This window comes from Hylobates moloch, unplaced genomic scaffold, assembly GCF_009828535.3.
Source record: "Hylobates moloch isolate HMO894 unplaced genomic scaffold, HMol_V3 SCAFFOLD_16, whole genome shotgun sequence".
NCBI classification, from domain to species: domain Eukaryota; kingdom Metazoa; phylum Chordata; class Mammalia; order Primates; family Hylobatidae; genus Hylobates; species Hylobates moloch.
In genome coordinates this window covers 76,570,041-76,584,182 of record NW_026652291.1, presented here as the reverse complement: position 1 = coordinate 76,584,182, position 14,142 = coordinate 76,570,041, and the positions used below count along the sequence as shown (strand labels likewise).

The 14,142-nt window shown below is 36.3% G+C and overlaps 1 long non-coding RNA gene across 3 annotated transcripts in view; it reads right to left on the bottom strand.

The window, feature by feature from the left end:
• LOC131381562 (uncharacterized) overlaps positions 1-14,142 on the bottom strand; it is a 506,948-nt gene that overhangs the window by 306,992 nt on the left and 185,814 nt on the right. For all 3 annotated transcript variants that reach the window (XR_009210384.1, XR_009210383.1, XR_009210385.1), the window contains one exon: positions 3,184-3,254. This is a non-coding gene — a long non-coding RNA (uncharacterized LOC131381562). The remainder of the gene's footprint in view (positions 1-3,183; positions 3,255-14,142) is intronic.

Genomic DNA, 14,142 nt, shown 5'->3' with positions numbered 1-14,142 from the left:
TTGCCCAAAGTCACACAGGTAGGAAGGGGGATCCCAGAATTAAAACTCAAGCATTCTGCACTTAAAATTACTACACAATACTGGCCCACTAGCTTACCATGTACCATGGCAGAATCCAATCATTTTACCCACTGCCATTCTTTAATAATGGCTTCGAACGTCTTACTCCATGACTGATACAAATCATAAGTTAAAAATGGAATTAGTTCAGTAATATTAAATTTAAAATAAAATGAATTATCCAAATAAATTGAAACATGAAACTTGAAAAAAGGAAACTCTCCCTAGGAAGGAAAGTCATTTATTCTCTCAATTTTCCTAGCAACTGAAATATGAGATTCTCTTAGCTCAGGAAACAAATGAAGCTGTTTACTATTTTCTCAAGGTCGTAATAGAAACTCACGAGAAACTGTAATTTCCTTGTAGTCACCTACCCACAAACAAAATCCTGGAAGATTTATGAAGAGCAGATTCAAAGACATTCAGAACTTTTAAGGCTGGTTTGAAACCCAAGTAGCTGCCAAGTCTCCAAATTGTCATTGAGACCTTGGGAATAGAAACAAGTTTCAAGTCTGTTAAAAGTCTTCTCCGTGCCTACCTGTGCTGGGTACCAACACACAGGCCAAAGAGCCCAGGATCTATAGCGGAAAGTCCAGGGACTGAGTGTCATCTCTTTATGTGTCACATCATCTTCCTGAGGCTCGGTTTCCTTAGCTGTTAAGGAACATCAACATGGCCACTTCCACTTGGCTGAATTATAATAAATTTCAGCCCATGAAATACATAAAAGAACTTTATAAACTCTAACAAAGTAGCTAATGTGGCTAATAGTAACTGTGGCTACCACTATTGCTAGGTCCCTCTCCTTTAATTGGTCTAAAAATTTTAATCTTAAAATTTCCAGAAAAATTATAGTTACAACAATGATAGGAAATTGATATAACTTTCGTAATAATTTTATTATTGTTGTAATTATTGTTATGACATTGGTGATTCCTGAGATTTTGATGCACCCATCACCCAACATGTTACAACGTTGTAACAAATTACCACAAATTTAGGTGACTTAAATAATACAAATCTATAGTCTTGCTGTTCTGGAGGTGAAAAGTCTGAATGGGTCTCACGGGCCTAAAATCAAGATATTCACAAGGCTGGATTTGTTGTGGAGGCTCTAGGAAAGAATTGTTTACTTGCTTTTTCCAGCTTCTACAAGCTATTTGCCTTTCCTAGCTTCTGGCCCCCTTCCATCATCAAAGCAGAAATGGCCACTGTAGTCTTTCTCACATTGCATTTACTCTGCCAATGACTCTTTCCCCTCTTGCACATTTAAAAACTCTTGTGGTCACATTGGACCAGCCCAGGATAATCTCTTGAATTTAAGGTCACATGATTAGCAAACTTAAATTCATCTGCAATCTTAATTACCCTCTGTTATATAATGTAACATATTCATGTATTTTGGGGACTAGGACATGAACAACTTGAGGAAGCCATCATTCTGTGTATCATAATAGTGATATCCAATTTTAACCTTCCATTAATAATTTGTAATTTCCTTTTGTATTAAATATATGTAAACATCATTCTATTAGAAAATTAAGTAAGTTTCATGAAGAATTTTGCTCTTTGAATGCCATTAAATTTTCCTAATTAAGTTTCTTCTTTGGGCGATAAGATATAATAGGGTACTATGTATTTCTACTATGTTTTCTGGTTATATTAAACAACATTATGTCAATTCTATTTCAGTAAAATAGTCTGATAAAGATTAATATATTGGTGCATTTCTTTACTAATTGAGAATACGTTTAGAAGTAAATTTTTAGATGAACAAATGTTAATAGTTTTTCCTTTGTTCTAAGAGTCAACATAACATATGCTAAAAAATAAAAAACAAATCATATAATTTCTTTAAAATGTTTTTACTTTGTTTAGCTATTAATAGGTTTTACATCTTTTTAAAAGGCTTTTAAAATAGGTTTCATATCTTTAAAGCCATAGAATTTATTTCTCATTACTCCATGTAAAGAAGCTGTGAATTTCATATCTCACAAAGTTAATATAATTTTCATCAGTTGAAGCACACGGTTCAATTTCAAAACTTTGAAAATAAATGAAATGATAAGGAAATGAAACACCGATCAATCTGCTTGGCCATGAGAATTCATCAGAATGCATAGTTCTTTGACATTAACCTTTATTGATTTGGCCGTTTTAACAAATCACTTCCTATTGTCATACCTTCAAATTTATGCTTTTCTATTTCTGGGATTAAATGTCTTTCACATCTTAATGTTAGGCACGTTCTTAGTATTTGCCCCAGGGGGAAAAAATCTGTATTGTAATCATCTTAATCTTAAAATTATTCTTTTAGGAAATCTTTGAAAAATCTAAACTTTTAATAGATCTGTTTAGACATCTTCTTAATAATACTATACTTCTCGAGTGGTAAAATTTAGAGCAAAATTTTCCTCCAATAAAATGTTTACTCTTTGTTTCCACAGTAAAGTTTCCCTAGTTTAGGAGATTGACTATTCTTACGTATATAAATTTAGATCACCAATGAGAACATAAAAAAAAAAAATGTTGAAGACAGCAAAGCTATTTGAACCAAATTCTTATTTTTTGTATACGTAACATTAGAAAAAGATTTTAATACTTTGTTTTATGGGTTTTCCGCCACTAGAACTCAGTTTTACGGTATCTTTAAAAATTAATAACGGAGTATTGCTAAGGTTTTTATCTCAGTATTCCAAAGATTAATGATTGTTTACATAGACAGTCTTGCAAAACTAACAAATGTTCCATTAGATTAACAGCCATTGTGTTCATAGTAGCATCATCCTTTTTTTAATTTGAAGGATGATAAAACATAGATTTAGGAATATTATATTATAGCCAAGAGAAAAGTTGGCAGCTTTTCTTTTAAAAAAAAGGAATAAATTTAATGCATCAGTCAGTAAAACTTTCAACATTACTGTTTATAACATATTTCTTGAAGAACCTACTGGGGAAATAACCTGAAGGATTGTCTTTCCTGGAGTATTCATGAGGTATAAGAATTATAGCATTTTCTCAAAATCTGGGTATATTCCATGTCTGCAGTTAAGGACTATTCACATGAGATTTATAACATTTCAGGATTCAGCCAACTTATAATTTAAAAAAAAAAAATCTTACCCTTTGCTGCTTATTTTCTCATGCACACCACAGACCACACTGGACTCATTCCTTCCACAAGATCTCTGCCCCTTGAATAGAGAAGAGCTTTTAAAATCGTAAATCAGGACTCACATCTTCTCTATAATATTCTCCCTTAGTGTAGTAAACCATTGAAATGTTCAATATTATATGCCTATTCTAATTACTTGGAGTAGTTGTCAATAATACAGTGTTGAGAAATACCTTGAGAAAAAAAAAAAACTAGCCTTACTAGATAAGTGCTTGATCATTAGCAACTTTTGTCCTGACCACAGAACAACTCACGGCAAGCTGTAAGTTTGTTCCCCCTGCTACTGAAACCAATGCCAAAGTATGAAATATGTTACCTTGCTCCTAAAAGCAATGAGACATAAAATAGTTGGCTTAATAATAACATAAAAAAATTCTTTTTAAAAACAAGCTATATTTCATTATCCCCATCTTCTGATTTAATATTATCAGATAGGCATTTGTCTATAAACTTACTTTATCAAATATTTGAGTGACCATGATACCCAAGGCACTGTGCTGGTACTGCAGAGAATACGGGGCCGAGGAAATGATCTTGTACTCAAGTATAGAAAGTAGAACACTTTTTTTTTTTGTGAAGATATGATGGATACAGTAGTATGACTGTTAGATGCATGAACTCAGATAGGACAGACATACAACCAACCACATAAGGCAGAAACTGATACATACTAAAAGAAAAAAAACAAATATTAGGCAGAAATGTGGAATATTATTGAATCATATATTCAAATATAATAATTAAAATAAATAAATATATCTAACATAAGAATAAGAATGTGAGAGGATGCAGTGTGGGAAACTACTTAAAGCTTGAGGAGATACACGTATCAATAATGTGAACAAGAGCATGGAGGGAAGCCCAAGCCAAAGAAAGCAATAAGCACTTCATGGGCAAGGAGAATCAGGAAGGGAAGCTCCCCCAGCCTGCAGAGGAGCCGTGCGTAACTAGTGATTTGTGAAGATGGCTAAAAGGAGGAGGTGTGCTGTGAGAGGGCAGCACAGGCACAGGCACTTGCACCATCAGTGACATCTTGACCCTACAGAGCCAAATGGAGATGGGTGTCCAGCTCCCAGGAGGTGGATTTGTGGATCTAAGCCTAATGTTACTTCTCAACTGAATTGAAAGAAACAGCTACAAATCCCCAAAGTACAGAAAGATGCTAAGCAAGAACAGGTGCTCTTGTGGCCAGAGCATCAAAAGCAACACATACCTGTCGTGTTCCACTTGAGGAGAAACTAGCTCTAACTGTATGCAAGTATGTGAGTGATAAATACATAAATGGTTATGAATGCTAACAAAGTGCTGTTTATTGGAATTTGGAGTCTCAGAAATTGGCTCTTCACCCAAGATTTCAAAATAATGCACTCCTGCTTTCAGTTAGCATTAACTATATTTTTTATCCATTGGAAAATCGCTACCTATGTAATAGAGCACATCCAACTGAAGAAAACCAGAGAAGACTTCATAAAGGAAAGTTCTCTCCCATTTTCTTCCTCCCGCTAAACTGCTCCAACCCCTCTCACTTTCTTCCAAAATACAAATGTCCTCCTAAACAGCCCTCTTTTCTGAGCTGCAGATCAAATGTCTGGAAATCCTCCATCTGCAGGTGACAATGTTGAAAGATCTAGCCAGGCCTTCTCCTCCTGCAACATTCCATATATGAACCAATGGTATCACCACTTCTTTGTTGCCATTTCTAAACCACAAGGCTCACCCAGGACCTCTCAAAACCCAGTCCATGACTGTATCTCCACTTTTTTCCCTTAGCTAAAAATGCGTTCTCCCCTGAACTGCTTTCCCTATGCCCCTTGTATCAAGGTTGCTCATTCTTTTCATCCTCATATATTTAAGGGTAAAGAGTCCATATCAGTGTCTTCTTCATTCCCCATAGTACCTTCTCAATCATTCCCACCCCAGTGTGTTTGTAAAAATCTATGCCTCTCTGAATGTGGTCCCATTTTTCTGTACTTATCATGGGCATCTGTGAGTTACCTACACAGCATTAATTCTACCATGTGCCCTTGTTAACTACACTTCAATTTTTTTCAACGGTGACCCATCCCCTACTTATCCCCTAAAGTCAACTTTTTGATAAACTGACTTTAGTTCTACCTCTAGAATTAGTGTATGCATTTACTTGGCCACAATGATGGCCTTAGGCATAATCTTATCAGAGTGAAGCTCAAAACTTTTGTTCAGTGGTTGCAGGAAATGGACATATTTCTTTCATGAGAGGCAAACTAGGAAGAATGGATTCACCATTGCTGCTGATACCTGTCTTGCAACCAGGAGGAAAATCAGCCTAAAGAAAAAAACTAACATATAAAGAAAAGAAGAACCAAAGAAACAGGAAAAAAGAAAATGTAGAACCAAGACCTGATTGAATAGTTCCTGAAACAACTTTACTTCTGGACTTTTCTGTTTGTCTTTAAATCACTTGAGATGGGTTTTCTGTACTTTCATTGACTTTGTCATCACTAGAAACTGCTCCTTTTCAAATTCCTACTTTAAAAATCCTATCCTCAGACGTCAGCCTCCTGTCCTTTCAGTTTGTTCACTTATACATCCTACAGTCCCGATAAGAATGTCATATCTGTTGACCATTTTTACTATCCACCTACTCCTTCCTATTTTCATATATAAGTTTTGTTCACCAGTGGGCCAACCCATGTAGCTCAGTGCCTCACACTTAGTAGGCAATTAATAAACTGTGTTGATTCATTGGTTAACTGATTGCTCTCTTTGCCTTTCTCTCTCACCCCTTCCCAAGTATGCTTCACCTAGTGATTATTCTTTTAAATTTTTCCAGAATTATTTTTCCATAACACAATATATCCTTATTACTGTCCCACTGGAAATCTTTAATAACACTCATTTTGTCCATAGCTAGACCTCAGATGTGGTCCACACTATGTTCCTGATGTTGTTGCTTTCTAAAGGTTATCATCTTCCAATTGAGATTGAGGACGGACAAACCCTTCCTGAACCAAATTCAGTGCTGGAAGCCACCTTAAAACGTCAACTTCCAATATGGTCTAAAATAATGTACTTTTAATAAATAAATATAACTCTCCACCATCACAAACCTCAGAAAAGCCATGCAATCAACTCTCCTGCAGTATCTAATTTTGTGAGAATTCCATTCTAGGCATTATGCTTTAACAGAACATTGGCAAAATAAAAGTTATCCAAAGTAACCAGGATGGTGAAAAGCCCAGAAACCACGTGTCAAGGGGAAAACAGGGTTTCTTTGCAGAGAGAGGGTGTGGGGAGCATAATATTTATGTTCTGATATTTGAAGGACTGTCACATGGAAGAACAAAAGTTGCAATTCCCTTCTACTCCAGACGTCAGAAAAAGATTAAATTTAATCTTATATGGAGTCATATCTTAGCTCAATATGAAATGTAACATTAAAATAATGTTACATCTATCTATTCAGCTATAAAAGGGGCTTACATAAAAGCAGAGTTTTATAAAGTATCAATCAAGTTAGTCTAGTTTGTGCTGTAGCAACAAAGAACCCCCAAATCTCAATGGTATATCAAAAAAGTTTGTTTCTTATTTATACTACTTTATTTGTCCAACACAGGTCACAAAAGATCCTACTCATTGTAGCCTTCAAAGACTCAAGATGACAGAAGATCCACCATCCTATGACACTGCCATCTAAAGACAAGTCTCCAGGGGCCACTGTGGCAAGGAAACAGAGCTTGAATCATAAATCAGCTCTTAAATGCTTCTGCCTGGAAGTGATTCACAATCATTTCGCTTAAATTTAATTGGCCAAAGCAGTCCATGGCCATGTATAATTTCATGGAGATGAGACATATAATATCCCCTAGTTCCTGTAAAAGGAAGGATGTCAGAAGTTTCAGTTAGCACTTGTAACATCTACCACAACTTTCAGTAGGATTTAAGCAGAATTCAAATTCTTATTAGGAATATTATAGAAAAAGTTAGATTGCTAAGCCTCTTTAAACTCTAGCATTCTAGAATTCCAAACTTATGTCAGATAGTTCCTTTAATATCAGGGATTTTGCTTCCTAGGGTAAAATGAAAAAGTCTGGAGCACTGAAACTTCCCATGTACAAAGGACTATGCTCAATATTTGAATGTACTGAGCTGAGCTTACAAAGAATTGGCTTGGAAGAGCTAAATATTGGCAGGGCAGGTCAACAGCTCTAACTCTGTTTGTAAGCTTGTCATGGTCCATTTTTTTCAAACATTGCTTCAAATATTTACATTTGACTTTTACATAGAAGTTGCTGATTTTCAGTAGAGGCTGAGATGAATGACAGTTGATAACTGTTCCTCATGTTCTATAGAATTTATGTGTAAGGTTTCCAGCTATTTTTCCATCTTCCTTGGTAAGAGTGTAGTGTAGCTAAATAGGTGGCCTTAAATGTCAGCTGTATTCTAGGGGCTTAATAATGCCTTTGAATACGTAAAAGCCAATGCTTACAGGTTATGTTATTTTATATTACAGTCTCCTGTTTAATTTTACTGCAGATATGTCTTAAATTGAGAGCAATTATTCACTTCATTTTTGCCATTTTAAACTTGCTGTGTACTCATTTTTTTAAATTATGGGCCAAATAAGGACAGCTATACATTTTCAGTACCATGGATCTAGATTTGAGGCTCTAGAGGGGACACAGAGATGACCTAGTTCACCCCTTTGTTCTACATACAAAAAATTTAAGAACAGTTAACATTTGTTGAGAGTTTACCATGTTCTAGGCACTGGCCTAATGTTTTCTCATGTATTAACTCAATTAATCTTCTCAATAGCCCAATAAAATAAATACTGTCATCCTCTGCATTTCACAAATGAGTAAACTTACCTAAGATTGGGAAACATTTCCCCCTTATTAGATGGGTCAATATTAAAAAAAACAATGGCATAGCCTGGTGCTGGGGAGAACACAAACAGGCACATGGCCTCATATACTGTTCAGCATTTTGTCACATTTAGCTCAAACTTTTTGATATTGAATCTTCCTCCATTTCTCCACAGTTCTTACATATCAATTTGGACAAAGGTGACAAGATAACAGCAAATACCAAGAAAAACAATTACATAGTACAAATAATCACACAATTACATATTAGACAGAAAGTAAAGACTAGAGAAAGTCTGTAGCATTACCTAATCTGAGAAAATAATCAGGAAGGAATGTTAAAATTATTAACCATTGAGGCTTGGGCCCTAGGCTCCCTTACTGGGAAGTTTCTGGAATAGTTTCTAGAGTTATGTCTGAAATAGTTTTCCAATTCTGATTGAAACTTTTAAGGTAATAATGCTTACCTATGGATGAAGGGATTTGGGTGACTTTTACATTTTTCTTTGTACTTATCAATATTGTTTAATTTTCCATTTCAGTGACAATGCATTTTATAAAATCATCAAGAAGATTTAAACAAATGCAACAAGTTTATTGAATGAGCTGAACTCAGGAAGATAGCAAAAAGCAACTTTGTTCTTTCTCAACGTGTACTTGCAAACCTGTTCTTTGGGTTTCATTTAACAAGCTATTCTACAAACAGAGACAGGCACTACCCTCCCACTCCTGAGGTCTACCACCTTTAGAACTGTCTGCTATTGTCAACACTCAACACCACCTGCGACCCAGTCTTCGGCATCCCCTCCTCAAACTCACCCCCCTAAAGTTCCAGTGTCTGTCCTGCTCAGCCCTGTGTCAGGGCTCTCTCCAGTGATTCTGAATTGAGTGCCCTTGGGCACCCTGGTAAGAGCCTCTGTCTACTCAACCACCCCCCAGAGCTACCATTCACTGTATGAAGCTGCAAAAGTTCACCCCCCTTAGCTCTGGTGCTGAAGTGGACACGGGTAGGGCACAGGAAAATGTGCTCCCTACATTCCAAATGAAAGCCCTGAACTAATAGAAACAAATGGTGAGGAGGCTCTGTATCACTGAAGTATGGACACATTGTGGGTTAAAGGCTTTGGCAGACTGAACTGGAGACATAACCTTCATTCATCACACAATTTCTATAGAAAAAATGTGTCGAGTTCAAAACAACTGACCTACAAATGATCCTTAGGAACATAATTCGTCTGGAAACTGGGGGCTGCTTTTATAACCATCTCCAGCCTGTCAGATCCAATAGATTAGAGTCAAGACAGCACCTTTGATTTACAGTCTTGGCCCTGTTGCTGAAGCACTTCCTAATTCACACTCTCTATTCTTTAAATGAGAGGCATAATATGTCTGCTCCAACTACAAGGTTGTTGAGATAATAAGCATGGCTATTTCTGAGCAAATATCTTACAAAATTGACAATAGAAGTGTTTACTATTATTTTATGTGGTGCATTACAGAAGTCACAGTACAGGTAATTGGTTATAGGGAAGTCGTTTCTGAGATTAATAAGACTGCCCCAAAAGTATCACAATATGCTCCTGTTTTTTCCCCATTCCTGATTTCTTTTCTTAGCAAAAAATGTTCCTTTGTCTTTCTTAACCTATGCACTACTTTTAGAATATTGGCATTACTCAAACCCTGTCTAAATTTAGGAGCACTAATTGAGTGTATAATAACACACATGTAAATCAACACATTTTAGAAAGCCTTAGAATCTGCAAAAAGCATGAAACATAGTTTATCCTATGCTAAGCACAGTAACAAGGTAATGCCAGTATTAAAAAAAAAAAAGTATAAAACTTGAAAATAAGGATAAAAGGGTTCAGCAAGTCCTTTTGATGTCTTACTGGTATATTATTTCAATAGCCCACTCCATGACAATTTATCTGATTACTCATGTTTGACTTTGCTATTTCCTATTTGATTAGGGACTAGACACTATGGAATTATATGTTAAATTGTAGATTTTTGTCAAGTAAAAAAGATAACCTTAAAGATTGCTGTTCTGTTGTCCCGTGGGCCACTAACCAATGTTGTATCTAACCCAGCTATCCTATTCTAACATCCTTTTAATGTCTTTCCTGTTGTACTATATATATCCTTGTTCCTTAAATGCTCTTGGAACCAGTTTCATCCTCATATCGGTATGTATGTATATCCTCATATCGGTATGTATGTATATGTATATGTATACATATGTATACATTACCTGTAAACATAATAAAGTGCTTTGAGGAAATTTTAAAAATAGGAAAGTGTGTGGTGCCAAGGAAGCTGAGGGAAGAAAATGTTTGAGAAGGGAATGCTCAGAAGAGGCTGCACTGCCATGAGTTGAAGGGACTTAGCAGTAAGGAAGTAGTCAGTAACCTTCGAGAGAGCAGCATTCATGGGGTGGTGAAGGCAGAAACCACATCATTAAGAGCAAGGGGAAGAGGGTCACAGCGTACACACCACTTTAGGGAAGTTGGAATGTGGGGAGAGCAGTGCAATGAGATGGTGCCAGATAGATAAGGGATCCAAGGAGAGGTATATATTTTGTGTGTTTTCTGGGTTTTTTGATGTTGTTTGTTTTAATGGGTGAGACCAGAGTATATTTAAATGCAGATGGGAAGAACAGTTTGAAGATCAAGTAAGAGGGATGGAGGTGGGGGTGAATAATTAAAAGAAAAAAGATTCCTGAGGAGGCAAGAGGGGATAGAATCCCAAGAACAGGTATTTCAGGATGGGGGCAGGGCTGGCAACAGACAGCATGTTGGCTGGCTGAAGTTACAGTGGGAGGTGGTGGGAGTCGTAAGTCTGAGGAGCTTGTGAAATGTTTCAGAGGGAAGCTGTGGGAAATAGAAGAAAGCTAAAAAACACACATGAATTGCCAAATAGAATTGAGGACCCCAGTACAAGTCGAAGGCAATGAAATCATAGTGGCACCAATATGATTATGTGAGGTATTTTTTTCTCCAGCCATACTAAAGACTTCAGCTTAGCCAAGGAAATAGCAGGCATGGTAGGTATTTTCAGGCTGGTTAAGAGTGGAATATAATGAGAGAAGGTAAATAGGACACTTATAAGGAGGTAACTGAAGCAATGGACTAAGCACTTGTCCAAACATTTTTGTTCTCATGCTCTCAAAAGATTTTGGAAAACTATCTCTCACATATTTTGAAATCAAAATCTAAAAATTTTTAACATACAAAGTGAAATAGTTTCAAAGGATGTATTTATGGCTTATATTATATATGTACATTAAATATATTTTTATCCAAGTCTTGAAGTTGTAGATTTAGCTCATTCTATTTATAGAACACGTCTTTCAGATAATCAGGCCACATTGTGAAACTAATCAGCCAAATCAGGGTTACTTTTCATGAAAACCAGTAAAATTTTATTTTAAAATTCATACAGTCATGCATCTGTGGAATACTTCTGTATCCTAAGATAGGTTAATTAATTTTTAAATGGATGGTTCATTGTTGGGTAGATAGGTGGTGGATAGATGAATAAAACAAGACATGGATGGATACACAAATTCTTATCTTGAGTTTGTCTCCTGGATAAAACAAGATCCCCTCGAATATTTCTCTCAAGTTTTTTTTTTATTTTACTTTCAAGAGACTTTCCCTCAAGAAAGTGGTATTCTAGATTTGTCCCTCTTTTTGATGCCCCAAATGTTTTTACACCCTGGAGCGACGCACCAAAATACAATTTAGGATGGGAGAAGTATACTTTTCTTTTGTCAAGTGGAGAAGGGCAACGTGAAAGATGTAAAAGGAAAGACTAATTGGTAGACATCAGAGTTTGTATGCAGGTCAGCTTGAAGAATGAGTATGAGGAAGTTGAGATTTAGATATTTCTACACTACAGCTTTCTAAACTTTTTTGATTATCCCACAGGTACCTAAAACTTAACATGCCTAAAACTGAACTTATATATCTACCTCATCCTAGTCCTCCTCCCTCAGTGAGTGACACCATTTCTATTCATTACAACAGAAACCTGGCAGTCACCCTGAACTTGTTGTTCTCTCATGCCCTTCATATCCAACTAAACATCAAGTTCTGGACATTTTTTTCTCATAATAATCTCCTGAGTCAGCCCACATCCCTCTATCCCCATGGCTATCTCTCTACTGCAGGGTATGGTTGCCTCTCACTCAGCTGCCACAATCTGCCTGTCTCTAGTCTTGAGTCCTCTCCACCTGCTCTTCACACTACAACCAGAGAAAGTATTCTAAAACTGATTAAATAGCTACATTTTTAAAAAGTTATCAATGACTTCCCATAACCCTAGGCCTTATTATTCACTTACTAGATTACTATTTCAATCAAGCTCTAAGGATAAATCCTAAGCTCATTGGCATGGCTTTCAAGGCCCTTCTGAACTTGGCCTCTGCTCATCATGGCAGCTTCCACTCTCCCCACTCCATACTCTGCTTATGAAGTGTTTTCATCCCAAGTCTCACCAGGCTCTCCTGCCTCAAACACCCTTTCAGCCTCCTTCTTCTAGCTCCCTCCTATCTAGCATTAAGGTTTCAGCTGAGATGTAATTTCCTCTGGAAAGCTTTTCCTAATCCGTCAAGTTTGGGTTTGATCCTTATCTTACATACTTCTGTGATGCATTGTTTGTAGTCCATTATAGTATTTACTCTACATTGTGTTTTAACTGTTTACATGTGTGTATACCCAAGAGCAGAGGGACATATGTGTGTGTTTATTCACTCTTGTATTGTCAGTGTCTAGGGTACTAGCCACTGCCTGGTGCAGAGTAGGAATCCAATAAACACGTACTTACTGAATAAATACATGAAACTACCAAAATTTTGCCCCCAAAACAAACCACATTCCTTCTATGAGTGGCTTATAAACCTGTTTAGTGACCAAATATAAAGTTTTCATCAAGTTCATGTGAAATTATTAGCCAAAAAGAATCCATAAGCTTAATGGGGAAAAAAATTCCATGCCCCATCTCTCTAACAATGATATCAAAAACTACTTCCTTACATAGCAAAATAACTTACCTAAGAACTGAGTCAAAAGGAACTGAAATTTTCATTATTTTATTAATTCTTTCAATGATCAATGGTCACTTAGCTCTGCCTTCATGAAACAGTGTTGCTCTAGTCTAGTCTAATGCTTGCCCCATGAAGCCCATTGAACCCTGGAAAAAAGCTGGCCCATCTCTTCAGCTTTCCAAATTTTATTATATAAAACTAGGAGCAGCTGCTTTTATCCAAGTAGGAATAATTTTTAAATAGCATTTTTCTTTGTATGTCAGAAAACCCAAGCTGAAAATAATATTACGTTTCTTAAAACTTCTATGCTCCTGAGCTTTTTCTTCTTTTCAGTTGTGCCAGAGGCATGAACTTTATACCCCCAGCACCAGTTAAGAAGATGATTTATTAAACAGACTTAAATGAAAGATGGCTTGGTGTGGATACACTTAGATTCACAGACCATGCCTTGGGGCAGTTTTAGTGTCAGCTTTCTAACTAATTCAGAAATGAAAAACTTCTCATTATTTCAGGATAAATGTCTAAACCTACCAGCTCTTGTCTGAATGACATAAAAATATCAGAAACTAATAATGGAGATTTTGTTGTTCACATATCACCTAGACCCTCAATCCTACAATGTTTAACATATGAGCCAGTTACAAATTACCAACTAATGGTATCTTTTGGGCACTTCCAGGTAAAGCCTCCCAGTGTCCATTGCATCAAACTCTTTCCCTTTTATACAAGGTTCCCTGTACAGTAGTATCACTCAGAAGTCATACTGCAGGAATTGATTTCAATTTTTTCATTAGGTTCATAAAATCTACTCAGAAAGTAGATTTAAAACACAAATGTTAAAATCCATGAAAAAACACAAATATTTTGATTTCATTTATGCAAAACCCTAAGCCTGTGCTGTGCACAGAGAAGAGAGCAACGGCATGACTAGTTGTCTCAGTTTACTCTCAGAATGTGCATATATGCATTTCATTTCCTTGATTTGACCCTAATTAAAGGGGCCAGTCTGAAGA